Below are 18,130 nucleotides of genomic sequence, written 5' to 3'. Positions count from 1 at the left end.
TTAGAAAATAATGTGGGCACCTGGGCACATTCACAGTCTGACAGAAAATTCTCCTTTTAGTAGCCACACTCAACAGCATTGTGTGTCTGAAATCAAAATTACACACAAGACAGCTTCTCAATCAGTGGACAAATCAGAACGCATCTCTTTCCTTATATCAGACTTCGTCAGTTTCAGCTCAGCAGAGTCTAAATCGGCTCACTGGAGAAGCAGAGCTAGGGGACGGAGAAGTGGGTTGTGATGGACTTTCTCTGGCCAGTTTGTTGTGTACTGGAGGTATAGATATTCGTTCTACACTTCAAGATATTTCCTCAATTTTAGTAATGAGGAGTTACCTCAGTCTTCTCTCCTTGCGATGCACTTTCTCTCAACAGCTCTTTTGACTCATTCCAGCAGAGAAGTGGCTCCTCTTCTGCTCTATTTTTACATCTTAAAAGCAAATAGTTACCTTGAGTTGTCTAAACACGGCCTCACAGACTGTTCGCCAGCAGCACACAGGATCAAATAAATCACTTGGAAGCAAAGTTAAACCGATCATCAGTCATTCTCACTGGGAGGGAGGAAATACACTAATCCTTTTAGAATTTTGCCTCAAAATTTTCCCTTTCAGATTACAGTGCTTTCTTTCTTCTTCTGATTGCTTCATTTGGAATATATAAGATGAAAATCATGCAAAGGCCAGAAGCGCAATCCCCCAGGAAGTCTGACTGATTTGGTTCTGACACATTGTGAGGGGAGGGTAGGAGTGGGGGTGGGAGGTGGTGCATCTGTGTGTGGAGGCCAGCCAACCTCTGATGGCATTCTTCAGGACCTTGATTTTGAGACAAGTTGTCATTTTTACCTGGAACTCACTGAGTAGGCCTGGCTGTCTGGTCTGGTAGTCTCTGCCTTTCTCCTTCTCCTCGGGGCTGGAATGGCAAACACACACAACTATATCCAGCTTGTTTTTACGTAGGTCCTCATGCTTGCATGGGCCCCACTTTCCCAGCAGAACCACCTCCCCAGCCCTGATTCTGATGGTTCTTTATGGAAAGTCTTTAGGTGTCTATAGACACCAGCTCAGAATATTCAAGTACCACCTATTAAGCAATCACTCTCCTATGAACTACCTTCTGTGGCTTGTCCAGAGTGAGTCCCTCACAGGATGCAAAGCAAGAGTCCACATTTGCACTTGAATTGCTACTTTTAACTTCCTAAGAGTTTTACTATGAAAGACACTTTACTTCCAGTGTTAAGAGTTTGGCAGGCACTTGGCCTTTTTCAGCTTTTCAGGGAAAAACTGAATGAAAGGAGGAAAGAAATGTTCTGATCTACATCTCCAGACTCATTGAAATTCCCAGACACACAGAGTTGAAGGGTTTTATTTTGAAAATGTTTCCAATCCAGCCCTCTGTTGGTAAGGATCATATTTGGGGAGGGGAGAGACGGCTCAGCAGTTAAGCACCTAGGCTTGGTCCCCAGCACACAAGTCAGGCAGCTCACAATCATTGGGACTGCCAGCGCCAGGGGACTCCATACAGACACACTAACATACACAATAAAAAAGAAGCCGGTGTGGATGGATTTTGCAAATGATTCCCAATCACTGAGAAGCTTGGGAGTCTTGTAGTCTAGGAACAAACAGGCACCATTAGACATTGAAAACTTCTCTTTCCTCCCTCCTTCAGAAGAGCACTGTTTACTCCACAACATGAAGAGGGGATTCTGTGGACTTAAGATTTATGTGGTTTGTAGAATCCCAAATCTCTGGCTGCATTCGTGGCCTGGTAAATACAGATAAAACATTTATCTATTTTCTCTATAGCTTTACCTCAGGGAAGAAGGTGAAGAGGAATGAGTATATTGATCATGCTATTTTTAAAGACATCTTAAAGTAATGTGTGTGTGTGTGTGTGTGTGTGTGTGTGTGTGTATACATATATATTCTTAATGCAATTCTCTTCACCTGGGAGTTTATAAAAACAATGTTCCAGCTCTCAATAAATTTATAGCTTAATTACTGGATTAAAAATTACACTTTAGGCATTGCACAATGATGGCTCAGTGGATATTTGCCATTCAAGCATGAGGATCTGAATTCAGACGGCCCAAACCCATGTAAAGCCAGGCACAGCAGTGTATGTTATAATAGCAGCACTGCTCTGTGACACAGGAGACAGACAGGAGAATCTCCGGGAACTGCCAGGCCAGCAAGTCTGGCTCAGGCAGCAGCAAACAAGAAGACACCTTGTCTCAAAGGAGTGGAAGGCAAGAACCAACACCCAAGGCACTCCTCAGTCTCCTCAAGAACGTGGTTGTATGTATGTCTCTGCAGTTAGAGACAGGAACACACACACAAAGATAAAGAGAAAAAAGTATACTTTAACTTTTTAGTTACACATTTTACTCCGAGCTTAGCTAATGCTCTCACCCCATTTTACCAAAGAGGATACAAACTGAAAATGAGCTTCCAGGTCCAAAACCTTTTGAGGTTTTGCTTCCCACTCAAAAGAGCACCAAGGTTTCAGGAAATCTGCATATGGGTTCATCTGACATCTCTCTATTTTGTATACATGTAGCCAATCTAAACCATAGTCTACCTGCCTGGCATTACAACTATCTTCTATACTGATGTGTTCCCTCTCCTCCTCCTCCACTGAAATTCTTATCCAAGCTCCACTGTTGCCCTGGCTTTGATGAGGAAGGGGCTAAGGTGTTTGCTGTGTGCACTCTAAACCTTGAAGTCAGCTTTAAAGGCAAGATACCACCACATGCTTTACAAAGATAAGGGTAGCCAGCAACCATGGGCCAACAGCAGGGAGGAAGGGAGAAGGAGCCAGCCTGGGAGATGCATTTGCCATGGTTTGGGAACGTAAACAGAGGAGACAAGAAGACAAGTGAATACGAGGCTGCAAGTCCAGGCTCATTCATATAATCATGTCACTCAGGAATCTATTGCTGACATGTGGGATTCATCTGTCCTTAAGTCCAACCAGACACAGAGATATCAAGTGTAGACTAATAACCATGGATTCATTCATGAAACATGTAAGTGCTACCCAGAATGCCACTAGGTCCTGCTGACTGGCTGGGGAAGGAGGTGGGTTCTGGAACCAAACCCATAGGTTTGGAACCAAAGACATAGGTGTCGTAGGGCCAGGTTGGAAATATGTAAAGGAATTCTAGGAATGAAAAGGACTACCTTGTAAAGAGTTTTTAAAAGTCAGCCGTAAGAGTCCATGACATTTTTACAATGGGGTATCCATACTTTGGGATTATGCAGTTGGAACTGGTTGTTTTTACAAAGGTGGGTTTGAGTAACTCTAAAGGAAACATGCCCAAAGCATTAGCTTTAAATGAAGCTTCAGAGTCTCAGAATTTGATGTCACGATGTAGGACAGTGGTCACGCTGTCTAGAAAAGGGGAGTGTTTACCTCTGCTGGAGCTCAGCATTGTCTAGTTTCTCAATGGTTTAAATAAAACACCCTTGCTAAACCTGGGAGAACTGGTGAAGCCACCTGTCAATTGCATGTATGTTGTGCCCTGACCTCACATGGTGTGATGGATGACATCATGTCATGTGACACCATGTTGTGTCATCCATTATGTTTCCATGAGGACATTTTCTTTGGGAGCCAGCAGCCACTATAGCCACAGACACCAGAAACACTGAAGCCAGAGCCCAGGGTGCTTGGCTGAAATTCTGTCTCAGGTACTTGAATTTATATAATTGAGTTTGGCATCTCAGAGAGACAGACGCTTGCCCTGTTTTTTTCATGGCTGCTTCTTTCTCTGGGGCCTAATAAGAAATGAACAAATGTCACACATTTCAGCAGACTCTGTCTCTGGTCCTGTCTGACGCTTCACAGCCGTGAACTCCTGTGTAATACCTGATGCTAAGAACTCTCATGCTGCCTACTGAACAGATGTGGAGGCAAGCAACAGCAAAGAGGAAACACTTCTGTGACTGTAGCTTCCTGAGAGAGGAGAGAGTGTATTTATCTAGTGAGCACAAAGCCCTGAGTTTGAGCTGCAGCATAAAAAATGTGACCAAAATCAAAACAAAGTGAGAAACCCATAAAAGTTTTGTTGTTTGTGGGTTTTTTTGTTTTTGTTTTTGTTTTTTGTTTTTTGTTTTGATAAAGAGTCTCATTTTGTAGCTCTGGTTGGCCTAGAACCTAATAGGCAGAATGGGATGGCTTCCAATTTACAGTCAGTTCTACCTGCCTCTGCTTCCTGGGTGCTGGGATTAAATGGACACAAAGGATATTTTTTAAACAAAATCTCTCTGTCTATTTTATATGTATAATGAATGTTTGTGATTTCACATCAGATCACAATAGTTAATAGGTACTACATGGTTTATCTTTACTAGGCACAGTCTTGACACATAATCGCCGTGACCCCATGAATTCTGCACTTACACTGTCTGTCTGCATTTCTGCTGGGGAGACAGAGGCTCAGCAAGCTGGACAGCAGACAGCAGGCAGAGCTGGGATTCAGTTAGGTATTCACAGCGGCAAAGCCGTTTCCCACTGCTTCATCTCATTGAGTGTGCACATCTGCACCCATTTAGATTGCCTCCTGGACATTGAGTGTACTTGTGGCCTAGGAAAGAAATCCTGCCCATGTTGTTCATAGAAGGAAAATCCTGTTCCATAAAACATCTCTGATCACGGCAGCCTTGAGTCACTCATTATGTTCAAGGGGTTAACCTGAATTTCCATTTACCGGAGGCCACAGAGCTGAAAGGAGAGTAAATGGACAGCTTTCAAGCCCTTTGACTTCAGCTTGCTAAGGTGTTCCATATCTTAATTTCCTCATCTGTTCAATGGGAAGTGCCATGTCTACGTCTGGGGCATGCAATAATAACAGAAAGGTTCTTAAAGTTCTCTGCTCTAGGCATTCTGGTGGAGAGGGGGCATACACAATCATCATTAATCTTCAGTCCAGATGTAAGTATTTTTGTCAACAAATACCAAGGAGGAAACTGAGGCTCATTAAGAGTTACAACTTTACCTGAGGTAACAGCACTATGTAGGAAAATGAAACTAAGATTCAGATCGAGGTTTCTGTTCTTGGATGCTGTGTCTCTAGCACACCACCTCCTTAGACTCTGAAATACTCTAGAAATAGTGGACATAATTTCTTCTAGATACTTTGGACAATAAGGTCATTTATTGTAATATAGTTATTTGAGAAAGTGTACTTTATACCTAGGAGAACACCATGATTAGGGAAGAATGTGACTTAATAGCAAAGTTGATGGATACGATTGATTGATTCCCAGTGTCCTAGACTGTGCTAGAACCTTCTAACATGTCTTTGCTATTCCTTCCAGGATCAACACAGAAAGGCAGAGGAAAGATGGGGCATTTTACACCCATAGCCATTTGTAGGCTGTGCATAGTGTTACTTTGAACTTTTGGATAAGATCAAATTCAGCCAAATTGAATTTATGTTTCCTTTGACACAGATTAGAATCAGTGGCGTGTTTCCCTCTCCTATGCAGAGAGAAGGGGGAAAAACCCTCTTAGTAAATCTCCTTGACTTGTCCAAGGTATTTGGTATATCTCTATGAAAAGCAACAGGATGTTCAGGCACAGAGTTTAGGCCCCAAGGTTGAAAATAATGAATGCTTGGGATCTAATGGTACAACGGATTTTGATGAGGAAAAACATTCAATTCCTACACTGGGAAACTTGCTCAGGCATGTGGCCACTGCCTCTTGAGTGCCTACTCCGTAAGAGGGCTTTTCACAGAGACCTAAAACAGAGAGACTCAGAACCAAGAAGGATTTTCTAGGGGAAGGGAATGGTGGAGGCGAAGGCTATAGATCTGGATGTGGGTGAGTTTGAGGACTCAGCCTGCAGCCAGCATGGCTATAGAGGACTGGGAATGGGGAGGGTAGAGCCAGGCTTTCCACCCTTGTAAGATTTTGACTGTAACCTGCAGGCAGATGGGTACACAGAGAAGGGAGTCTTTTGAACAAGAGATAATGTTTCTTTCATTTCCATTTTGATACGATACTGATTTGGGAGACAGAACTGAATGGGAGCAGAAGGAAGCAGAGGAATAGATCAACTGTGAAAAGCATCTACTCATTTGGGTGGTTGGTGAAAGACAATGCAATGAACAGTGATAGTATTAGGTCTATATTGAAGGTACAGGCAGGGAGTATAGGCACTATGGCCTGTGAGGGGATGGGAGGATTCCAAGACTTCCAGAATTGTCTTCTGACAAAGTGGAACAATGGAGTCTCCAGTGACACTGGAAAGGAGGGTCAGGTGGAAATCCAGACACTTGATTATTTAGAGCATAGCAGGAATGAGATGGCTATAAGATGTTTAAGGAACTGGTCTGTAGGAAGTTGGATATGTCAGTAGGGAGTCTAGGGTAGGGCTGAGAATTTGTGAGTTGTGTATACATGGATAGTCTTAAATTACTCCAGACAGGATTTGACATATTTGGAACCTAAACTGAGATAAAGAAGAAAGAGATTTACATTTGATCCATGGAACATGCCAACATTTTAAGATTAAGCAAAGAACGAGGAAAAGAATGTGAAATGATTTCCATTAAAAAAACAACAGCTAAAAGGGGCTAAGTGCTTGCTGCTCTTAGGGAGGACCTGCTGGACTGCTTTCCCAGAATTCACTTCAAACAATTCACAGCTGTCTGTCTCTCTGTCTGTCTCTCCAGCTGCTGGGGAGTCTCATGCCTCTGGTCTCTGTGGGACCCTGAACTCATGTCACATGCCCACATACAGATGTATACACATAATTAAAAATAATTTTAAAACCTTAAAAATAAATAGAAATTTCACACACACACACACACACACACACACACACACACACACACACACAAACACACACACACTTCCTCTCTAGACATCCTCAGTGAAGACAAGGGAGTCCATATTGGAGAGAGGATAATGCTGAGCTCCTTAAGGTGTATTAAAACAAAAATCCAAGGAGCCTTAGAAGAGAAACTTCACCTGTGCTGTCTTGCTTGCACAAACAAATGACTTTGGAAATTTCAGAGAAAGACATAGTTGGTGTTGTGAAGTAAGCTAAGAGATGAGATGGATAGAAAAGAAGATATGAGTAGGCTTTATGACATATGTCATGTGACTATTAGGATAACACTTCCCACAAAACATCTCAGCAAGTACAAAAATGTGCACACCATACTGAGAAAGCTGCTGCTGATGTACATTTTTTTTCTATTTTTTCAATATACACATGTATTCTTAAAATTAGGTTTATATTGCATATCTATATTGTAAGTTGAACTATATTGCACAATTGCACATATGTTCTTGTAATCCAGGCTATGTGGCATATATATTATTGTGGTTTACTTTTCTACTTGATCCTATAGCAGAGATTTGGAGGAAGAAGATTTATTATTATTATTATTTCCAAGAGAAGAGATTCTGGAAGAGAAGGTGGTTTCAGTGTGAGAAATGTCCCATCTAGTAGATCCAAGTAGAGTGGTGGCTGCATGTGGAGACCAGGGAGACAGAAGAGAAGGGTCACTGCGGGACCAGGAGGACTGAGATGGCAAGACTGACAGATGCCTTGTTTATTTTTCATATCAGGGAGGATGCCTGCCACACTTTCTGTGTAGCTGGAGGAGGTTTTGCTTTTTATGACTAGATGGAGCAGAAACTTAAAGGGGAAGATGATGGGACAGCCTCTTGCTGGTACCCCAACAGAAATGGGCCATGGAGCTAACTTGTCATGCAAAGTAGATTGACCAAGTTACTCAGCTCACCTTTTCTCATAGCTGACAAAAAAAAAACCCAAGTCATCCTGTTTCCCCCTGACACACACCAGCCAGGTTCAGTGTAAGGGCTTTCCCTACAGATCTATGAGCAGTGTGGAATCACTTCAGTTTATCACGAAGTGTTAGAGCATGACTGCAATACAATTGTCCCTCCACTGTTATCTTCACGGCATAAACTGCCCCTCAAAGAAATACTTGATACAATCAGATTCAGACAAAATTGGTTAGACCGCAGCCAGGAAAAGTATTTTTTTAAATCATGGAAAAGAGTACCACACACTTGCTAACTTCTGTGACATAATTCATGTTTGTGAAGCCTGAACTCTGTCTTTTTCTAGGCATAGATTCTTCACCCGAGACCTGGCTAGAGATGAGGACTTCACAAGGTCAAGGTCACGTTCTCCACTAGCCGCAAAGAAGCACAAACTATGTCTTAGGAAATCCAGTTATTCATAGCCATGTGCCCCCGGTCACTTAAAGAGCAGCTAGGACTGGGTAGCTGGCTCAGTAATGTCCATCATTCTGCTATGAAAACCAGACACACAACTTCAAGTTTAGAGGTGTCTTGACCATGAAAAAATGGTCTTAAGTTTATGTGCGAACGGCAGTGTGTACACAGGAGCGTAAAACACAGGAATCCCACTTCACCTTAATCCAGTATTTATATCTAGCTGAAAACTAACATGCTGTAATTATCCTTAACATTTATTTTTAATTTATAATGCATCATATAGATGTTATAGACCAGTGGAGAATGTTACATTCTTTATAAATGTGAACATTTGAAGCTTTGCTGCTCATTATAGCTAACCCATGCACTGCAACACAGAGTTTTTGTATTTTTTTCAAGATAGAAAGCATTATTTTTACAGTGTGGAGTTTGTGAAGTCCACAGGGAAAGGACGCACAATCACAGAAGGATGCACTGGCTTTGTCCCCCGCCACTTCACACTGAGGGTTACATGCAATGACCGAACAAAACTGGCACCACGGATCAAATTGCGGAAACATTGGTTTTGGCTGGGTGTACTTTTGCCTCTGAAATCCCAGCGGGTGGTTCCTGAAGTCCTTCTCTAGCTGAGCTTCAGATCCCATCTGAAGTGCAAGGAGCTGTAGTTCCTAGCCAGGTCTACTCATGACCCCCTCCTCCCCGACTATGGGACCCAACTGCCCCTCTCATCTTCAAGGAGAATTATGCTTTTATGCTGTTCGTTAACAAAATAAAAGGTCAAGCCCTTCACTTCTAAATCAATCCTCATTTCCATCTGCAGTCCAGCAGTTGTTCAAAGGCAAGACAGGAACACAGAGAAAGCCCCCTCTTTAGTCTCAAACTCCGAGTCTGTTTTTAGCAGAGCCATTAATAGGAACAGAATGGTGTGGATCAGCTTTTCAATATGCAAGATGGACGGAGGTAACCAGTTTTCTCTTGTAGATTATGGGGGGAAATCCCTCAGTTTCTTCCGAATTACCCTCTGACCACCAAAGCACATTGACTACAGGAATTATTTACCTAACAGGTTTCAAGTTCAGCACGGCTTCCTCCCCTATTTTTCTTGGATCTCTCTGCCTCCCACCCACCAAAGTCTTCTTTCAATTGCCCCCTACCAAGCCTATGTGGCACCGCTGGTAAGAAACGAACTGTTTTCCCCATGACCTCTAAGCCTTCTACTCCACGGAAAACAACGTGGAGTGCACACTCAGCAGGCTGCGAGCGAGCTGGGAGCCAGTCTGTCCGCGAGGCTTTCCAGCCATAAAACCTCACACTGGCCACTGTGTTTCGTGTTTTGGTCTACGTGGAGCCTCAAGCTGACCCAGCCTCTCCGTCGCACCTGGCTGCAATCTCTGACCCACACAGCACCCCAGCACCGATCTAACAACAAAAAGCACCAAACAGCAACAGATTCCTTTGTTTTACATGCAAATCCTACCTCCGGTAGTTGTCACATCTTCTTCAAAAGACACGCTTAATTTTTAACGACAGCGATCCCGTATAGTCCTCCACACAGCCACTGGTACTCATCTTTACCCTTCGTGCTGGCAGCCTTTGTGGACCATTGATGTCACACCCTCGCTAACTCATGGCTTTAATAGTCCTTGCTCAAAATGTCTGCAAGAGTTTGGAAGGACAATAGGAGTGACGGGCACGCTAGACAGCCATGCTTAAGATTAGTTCTCTGAAGCTCTGTGAAAGCCCGTTCAGACTGTTTTTAAAAGCGTGCAGGAGGAGGATTTATTAGCCTATGACAGGCATGCTGCTTCTGTTTTTATTAAATACTGTAATAGGCTGTCTGTTAGCATCGCTGTGATAGGTCCAGCATTTCTTCCCCACTGCTTTCGAATTTTCAGACTGAAAAGGGAGCGAGCCTCACTCTGCCACCACCCTGCCTGTGGGGTCAGATTTCCAAATCTTCTAACTTACTAAGAAAGAACTCCGCCTGTAAATAAGGAGCATGAACTTGGGAGTAAACAGCTCTGGAATCCCCAAGAGATCCTTTTACTCCCAGCAAGGGGACTCTTTGCTCTCTCAAGTTAGAAAAAGAAGTTATTTCCAGAGCTAGGTGAGACCATCCTTTCAAACAGGGAACACTGCCACGGGTGACTGATACTGCCTTATGGTAAGTACTTACCTGAAGTCTCAAATGATGTATCAAATGGATAGCATGCATCAGTAACCAGATTAACTCATTAGGGCATGCCAGCTGCAAAGCTCGTTGCTCCAGTTTGAAGTCATCCTTTTTCCTGCATTACTATCGACACGGAAAGAATGAATGGTGGGTAGAGGGGCTCAGGGTGGGCACACTGTCTTGATGCCCTTTGTTTGCACAATCTCATCTATGGGAGCACTGACCAGAGATGAAGCTATTATGTGGATACAAACATCACTCTGAAAAGTATTCTTGTAGACAGGGATGCACAAATAAAAGTTCTTGGTAGAGAATGTTTTATGCTCCAACTACCTGGGTTTAGTCTTTTTCTTCTGTTTTTCATTTTCCTCTCTTTCTACTTCAGAACCATAGTTATATAGTAGTTACTATGGAAACTGAGTGGTGGACTCCAAGGGAGGGGCTTAGAGAACAGCAGATGCAATATGGATGGGAATGTCCTATGTTGGTCTGTGGAACAGAAATCAAGCAGTGTGTAACAAATGATGTAAACCCACTACTAATGACCCTCTGGAATACCATGGCAAGGGAAATGGTTGTAAATCCCCACAGTTTAATTAGGACCTTTTTTTTTTTTTTTTTTTTCTGTTGGGAAGTACTGCACTGAGCAGACCCATATCCTATTCTATGCAATAACTGAACATCTGAACATCAGGCTTACTCTTACATCTGTCTGAAGATTTTGCTTTCATCTCTCTTTCTTTCTTTCCCAAGCTCCTGGATGTTGGTTTGAATATGCCCTGATTGTATTTGAATTTTAGTTGTTATTTGACTGGTTATAGTTTCTTCTTGGGAATAAAACATGATTTGGTAGGAAAAAAGACCCTCCTTGTATCACAAACCATAATCATATTTCTTTCTAAGTGAGTGTCCTTACATGATTTCCTTGGAGCTCACCCTGGGTCTGCATGTGCAATTTGAATTTTGAAAGATAATCCTGGGTCCATTGGATTGCTACAACAGAAAGAAAAATGTTCTCTTCTTTTGTTTTCAGTTCTTCAGATAGAAAAGAAACAATTTTTTAAAGAACTTTCGCTCATTACCTGGTCATCTAAGACAAAGCATTTCTTACAAGAATAGTTAAATATTCACAGTTCTAAAGAGCAAAGAACTGAAGATTGTTGTCATCAGTGCCTCGGTCTATGGTAACGGGAGCCATTCACACAACTGCAGATGCAAAAACACAGTTCTCTTCTCACACAGAATAAGAGCTTATTCTGAAGCCAGACTTGAATGGACAGAGCCCAGGAATATGGAGCTCGATGACCAGGTTCCATATCCCGTGTGGAAGCAGTTTCTTGGGGTTAGAACAAAGCCAGTTATTACTCAAGGGCTTTTAAAAACACATTGGCGGGGACATCAGAGAAGCAGTTACAGCAGGATGGGGGAGTCTGTCCTGTTGCCAAGGATGCTATCCGATGACATTCTTAGCTTTTGGGTTGGTGGCTAGACCAAGATAAAGTATAATTAAGTCGGAAGTTGCAACATTCTAATGTGCCCACATCACTGAAGTTCTGATCTGTCCCTCGGTCTTTGTGGACATGACTTCTTCCCAGGCACTATTGTTCACACTCCAACAGGAGGGCACAAATATTCCAAAATGAAATTGTTAGAATTCTTCAGGATTTCATGGAAACTTTTTTTTAATAGGTAAGCATATCACCCACCATTTGTAATAGGAGAATTATTTCAATAAAAGAATATTTGTGATGTTCTCTTTTTTAAATGATGGAACAGTAATGTCATAAATTATATACTGCAGACTTTTCCTAGATGAGAAGCTAAGCACCACTGTAAGCAACATGTCTACAGTTTGGAGAGAAGGGACAGAGGGAAAGAGGAGAAAAAGAAATGAGAAGAGGGGAAGGGAGGAGGGCAGGAAAGGATTCCAGCCAAAAGGTGCTCCCAATGGACCCGTCCCTCCAGCCCTCCTGTGATAACTCAGCAGATGCTCTGCAGTGGTCCTCCATGCAGTGGAGAACTGGAGTGGACAGGGATGTTAGAGATGCTTTAGTATAGATGTGAGTTATCTGGAGCTCTCAGAGTGGCTGCCAGCAGTCTCTTAAGTGTGGGGTCAAGGTAAGATGGATTTTGTAATGAGGAAGGAGGATCATGGTTGGGTGAAGGAAGGAAGAAGGGAAAAGAAGGGGAAGGGAGGGAAGAGAAAGGAAGGGAAGGGGGAGGGAGGAGAGAGGAGGTGATAAGAGGGAAGGGGAGAGAAGGGGAGGGGAGGGAAAGAGACCTAAGAGGAAGGTGAAGAGGGAGGAAAGTCTCTAGGTGGCGCTGTGTTGGAAGAAGACACAGGGGTTGGAATAAACAGGGTTGATTTTGAGACCATTATCCTGTTGGAGCATTCGGGTTGAAATGAAAGGGTAAGAGTGGCCCCTGCAAGTTGGCAGGGGTGAGGCACGGGGCCGTCAGGGAGAAGTAAAGTTCATTACAAAGGAAATGCAAATAAACTTCGGCTGTGATCATATAGGAGCAGAGATGGATGGCTAAGTAGGAAGAAAGGGCAGCACAGGGAACCTAGTAGGAATGGGGACACACCCAGGAAACAGGGCAGGCGAGAGCATCTCCCTCTGGGGTCCAACAGAGTAGCTCCCCTCTGTTTCTGTTCTGTTTTCTGGACCTGTTTCTTTCATTCTACCCCATGTTGAAGATCCAGACACAAGGCATCTTTCAAGTCCACTCCTTCCAAAACAGAGACACCTGTGCTATGGATGTTGAAAGCTTGTTCTGCCATTCGGAAAAGAGCTGATATGAAGAAGGCATTTGGTCTCCCCCAGCATAGCTTCCCTGTCCAGAGGAGGAAGTGTGGACCAGCAGAAGGCAGGCATGGCAGGGATAGATCAGAATGTAAGAATGCTCAGAGCCTCTGCAGTGTGGGAGGTTAGCACTTCCACAGCACCTGCTCCCCAGTGTGCAGGAGAAAACTTGTTCTCCAAACAATCAATGTGTGTGTGTGTGTGTGTGTGTGTGTGTGTGTGTGTGTGTGTGTTAACAAATACAAAATGGGGGGGGTAACTATAGAATTGTTGAGGGGGATGTGAGCTTGGAATTGGCAGGTCACATGCTCAGGCGGCAAGTATATAGTTTAATGAATGGAAGTATGAGGACAGCCATTCATTATGAGTCATCACTATTAAAATGAAAATTTGATAGATATATAACTTGAAGTTGTAACTATTGGCTACAGATCCAAGCGATAATGATATTGTGGGGTGTATTATTCAAAGCATGAACATTCGCTCTGCTCTATTTTTCTAGGAATAACTGAGAGTTTAGAAGCGGCTTCCTTCCTGTTATCCTGTGAATTCAGAGGCTGAGTCACTCTGCAGTGAGCGTCCTTCTACTTTAGGTGCATAAGAAAGTAGTTCTCTAGTGTAGACTGATGTGTGTAATCCTGGAAGTGAAGAGAAAATAGTGGGGAAAGCCAACTAATAAAATAATAATTCCTTAGAAGTTTACATGTTTTGACTAGATTCATGTATTTTTTTTTTAAAGAGAGTCTCACTATGTAGTCCAATCTGGCCTCAAACCCATGGTAATCATCCTGCTGTAGCCTCTGGAGTATGAGGATTTTAGGTATAAGCCATCACACCCTACTTTCCTACACTGGTTTTAATCTTAAGAAGGAAATAAATGTGAGGCAAGGCAGATCTCGCTCCCCCCCCCCCCCCCCGTGTGTGTGTGTGTGTGTGTGTGTGTGTGTGTGTGTGTGTGTGTATGGTTTTATGTGGGTGTCTATCTTATACCCTTGTGCATGCTTGGAGAGGAGAGAAGACAACCTGGGATGTTGTTCCCCAGGCACCATCTACATTATCTTTTGAGACAGGGTCTCTCACTGGCCTGGAACTCAAGAAGCAGGCTAGGCTAGCTGGCTAAAGAGCCCTGAGGTCCTACCCAGTGCTGGGATTACAAGCATACACTGTGTGCCTTTTTTTCTTTTTAGGATTACTTCTGGGAATTGTCCTCGTGTTTGTTTGGCAAGTGCGTTACTGACTGAGCCATCTGTCCAGGGGGCAAATATCAACAGCTCTTTCTCACTTGGTGGAAAGAGAGAAGTTAAGTAGCTCTTGAAGATTAGGCAGCCTGAATGTCCATCTTCCAATTCATGACCCAGTGATCTTTGCATTAAATGAGGCTAGCTTCCAACACTTTTCCAGGTTTTACAACACCTTTTCTTCTACTTTGTGAAACCCAGACACATAAGCCACAGATGGAAAATTCTTAAAAAGAATTTATAAATAGAAAAATAAAAGAGAAGCTGCAGGCTGAGTGGAAATGTTTGCAGAAGATACTTCTCATGCAGGACTATACCTGAACTAGACAATGAACTTTTAATGCTCAGCAAGAAGTAAACAGCCCAGTTAAAAACACACCCTAAGTCCAACATAGAACTGTCCAGTGAAAAGATGCAAGGGTAAAACAAGCAGATGAGAAGCTGTCCCATACCACAGTAGCAAGGAAATGCAGACTAAAACACCTGGCTGCCACTAGGTTTCAGTCAGAAAGGGCGAGTTGGGGAACAGGCATGGCACTGAAGGGTACCCGAGACAGGTAGCAACATGGACTCTGGGTTCCCCATGGTGAGGGTAAGCATGGTCCAGCACATGGGAGGGTGATTTGGTCTGTAAGGGTGCACATTGATTTGATTGTCTGGCATATGAATAAAACTCAGTAATCAGTATAGTGCTGACTCTGAAGGCCCCTCAGTGAACATGGGGAAGTCTAGTTTTTAGTGCAACAGTGAGGAGGTGGACCATTAAGATGAGATCCTGAGAGCTCAGAGTCCTGGGGCTCTGCCCACATCCAGGGACTACACTGTCACAGGGGTGGGCAAGTTGTGGTGGGAACAGTTTTCTGATTAAAAACAAAAGTCTTGTGCTATGTTTTTCACCTTCCACTACCTAGCAAGAAGTCTCTTCCAGCAGGCACAGGTGGGCCTCTATTCTTGAACTCCCATACCCCCTGGAATGGTGTGCAGTTGATCTCTGTTGCTGTAAGTCACCCACCCACTATACAGAATTCAGTAACAGTAGAATAAATGGCCTGGGACACATTTGATCCATCCATCAAGGCTCCTTGGAATTTACCCAAAAGGGTTGAAAAGGTATGTTCCTGCAGAAAGCTATACAGAGCTTACCACAACTTTTATTATTATTATTATTATTATTATTATTATTATTATTATTATTATCATCTACCTCAAAACTGGCCCAAATTTTTAGCAGATGAATGGGTAGAATCTGCTAAACCAGGCAGTACAGTACATTGAGTGCTAAAAAGAAAAGACCACCATTCTATGAAAAGACATGGGGGAACTTAGGTGCATATCAGTAAGGAAGAGGAACCTGTTAGAGAAAACTAAATGACAGAGTTTGGAATATCGAGTGTAGTCATTGATAGCCTGGAGCTGACTCATGGGAAAGCTGACTGCGTGAGGCACAGAATATCTTTCGGGTCAACAAAAATACTTTGTGTGGCACTGTAAGTGCAAATACATGTTGCTATACATCTGCCTAAGCTCATGTAGTGTACGACACCACTGTGGGTCTGACTGTGAAATGCAGGCTCCGGACAATAGTGGTTCTCAATTCAGGCTCTGGAATAGGGTGCTAGCAATGGAAGGGGCTGTGCATGCATGAGTAGGGAGCATAGAGATGGGGGATGAGTCTGCAGTTTCTCCACAAAAGCAAAACTTTCATGGAAACTAAAGTGGACATCTGATACAGTCCCCCAACCAAATAAAATGAAACTAGCTTATCAGACATTCTGAACTCACTTGTTTATGACAACACTAGTCACAAAAAGCTGATAAATGTGTAAAAATATGAGGCATATATTCACAGTACCATTCTTCCATGAAACAAGACATTCTGTTCTTTGCATCAATATGCATTGAACCGGAAATCACTGAATAAAGTGAAATAAGCTATGTGGAGAGAGCAGGTGCTACATGGTCTCACAAGTGTAATTTCTGAAGTTAGAATAAGTCCGGTGTATAGTTTTTATTACTGTTATCTAGCAAGAAGTCTGTTCCAAAATGCTGAACTGAAACGGTTGGTCTCACAAAACGGAGAGTGGGGGTGGGCTGAGTATTGTGAGAGGCTGGGGAGAGAGGGTGAACAGGAAGTTTGGGTACTGACTTGAACTTGGAAAGGAGTTAGAACTTGTGATGTGCTGTTGTTGCAAGGTAGGGTGGCTATGGGTGATGAGAGTCTATTGTGTATTCTGAAAAGCTGAAAGAATGTTTGAATGTTCACCATAAACAATAGATACCTGAGGAGACATGATACTCTGATTTAAGCCTTCTGTGGACACCCATGCTGCTCATGAAACCCACAAGATATACATGATATTCATACTTTCAAATGTCAGTTGAAAGTAGCTTAACTTAAAATATGCAAAATTGGGCCTAGAGAGATGGCTCAGTGGTTAAGTAAGCATAGTGCTCTTGCAGAGAACCCAGGTTCACTTCTTCTTCTTTTTTTTCTGGAGCTTTGGACAGAACACAGGGCCTTAGTGCTTGCTAGGCAAGTGCTCTACCACAGACCTAAATCCCCAAGCCCCAGGTTCACTTAGAACCCTTGAACCCTTGTCAGGTAGCTCCCAATAGCCTGAGACATCAGGGGATGAGATGTCCTCTTCTGGCCTGCATAGGAATCCACACACATGCACATCCATAACATATCCACCTCTCTCTCTCTCTCTCTCTCTCTCTCTCTCTCTCTCTCTCTCTCTCTCGCTCACACACACACACACACACACACACACACACACACACAAAACACACACACATGCTCATACTCACACACATATGGGCACACAATAATTTAAAATGCAAAAACTCTTTAAAAACATTAAAAAGCATAAAATCAGGATCACCAACATAGGTTTTCTTTTTTCTTTGGCAAACAGTTTTTATAACCCTTTGTAGCACTTTTATGTCTTCAAATGGAGTAAGACAATACATGAGTCAGGCTGATTCTAACTCTTCTAACTGCAGACTCAACACTGAAGAGTCTGTGTTGAGGGATCCTACCAGGATCACTGGTCTGGAAACACAGACTGCTTCAGAAAGGCTGTGATTTGGATCATCTTCCAGTCACTAGCTGTTTTCCTGTCCCTCTTTATAGCAATTGCAAGGGAAGTCCTGCAGGTACCCCCTGCACCCCACGGCTATTGCTCACCCCTTCATATTCCATGCAGTACAATTTAGTGTACCTGTGGTGGAAATGGAAGGATTTTTCTAACCCAATGCACACACATTAATTTATCTGTACTTCTCACTCTCCTTTCTACCAACACACTAATGCCCAGGGCCCTGGCTTGTGTACCATGAGGCAGCAGTCACATAAGCTATTTTAACACTCTCAGAGGCCATCATTCTCTGGCTGAGCCATTGTGTTTGGCAGGCAGGTGATTGGGGCTGCATTTCCATCCTTCTGAAGCCTGTCAAAATATTGGACATAAATCAGTTTTAAAATAAAACATAAAGGAGAGCATTGACGGTAGTTGGAGTTTTATTTTATTTGGATTCTCCTACTTCCTGGGGCCTGGCTATGATTTTCATGCTAACCTGAGAAACACAGACTACACAAACAGGATGTTCCAGTCTGCTGTTACAAGGTGTTGGTGGGAAACCTGCTGCTTTTAATCCGATATGTAAATTAAAAGACATTTGTTTTCTG

The 18,130-nt window shown here is 43.1% G+C and overlaps 1 protein-coding gene across 1 annotated transcript in view; it reads right to left on the bottom strand.

Annotated features, from left to right (window-relative positions):
- Positions 1–10,047, bottom strand: part of Kcnmb2 (potassium calcium-activated channel subfamily M regulatory beta subunit 2) — a 276,331-nt gene extending 266,284 nt beyond the window's left edge. Inside the window, exon 1 of the mRNA XM_036190455.1 lies at positions 9,702–10,047. The gene's annotated coding sequence lies outside the window, so the exon portion shown is untranslated. The remainder of the gene's footprint in view (positions 1–9,701) is intronic.
- Positions 10,048–18,130: the final 8,083 nt, after the last annotated feature.

Source organism: Onychomys torridus, chromosome 6 (assembly GCF_903995425.1).
Source record: "Onychomys torridus chromosome 6, mOncTor1.1, whole genome shotgun sequence".
NCBI classification, from domain to species: domain Eukaryota; kingdom Metazoa; phylum Chordata; class Mammalia; order Rodentia; family Cricetidae; genus Onychomys; species Onychomys torridus.
Note: the sequence above shows the minus strand (reverse complement) of the source record. Positions and strands in the feature narration are given on the sequence as shown.